Source organism: Pyxicephalus adspersus, chromosome 1 (assembly GCF_032062135.1).
Source record: "Pyxicephalus adspersus chromosome 1, UCB_Pads_2.0, whole genome shotgun sequence".
NCBI lineage: Eukaryota > Metazoa > Chordata > Amphibia > Anura > Pyxicephalidae > Pyxicephalus > Pyxicephalus adspersus.
The window spans coordinates 14,739,322-14,739,632 of NC_092858.1; positions in this window are offsets into that span (position 1 = coordinate 14,739,322).

Genomic DNA, 311 nt, shown 5'->3' on the forward strand with positions numbered 1-311 from the left:
TGTAACAAAATACTTGAAAGCTTTATAGGTTTGCTATGCATAATTTTCGTAACGTGTTTTATGGAAAAGATACTTTAATGGGAGTCGTGAAATATTTCATAAATATAGTGAGAGGAATTGGAGATAATTTTCAACTATCTACTGGCTTTTCAGTTGTTTGCTGCCACAACCTGTATATTATAGAAGCCTACAATAACAGGATATAGAACATTGATATCTAAATGTTAAATATCTCAAGTTCCATACAAGTGTGGAGCTGTGAGATAGTAAGTAATGTACTTTGTGTATGTGTTCAGTAAAGTTGACCTGTA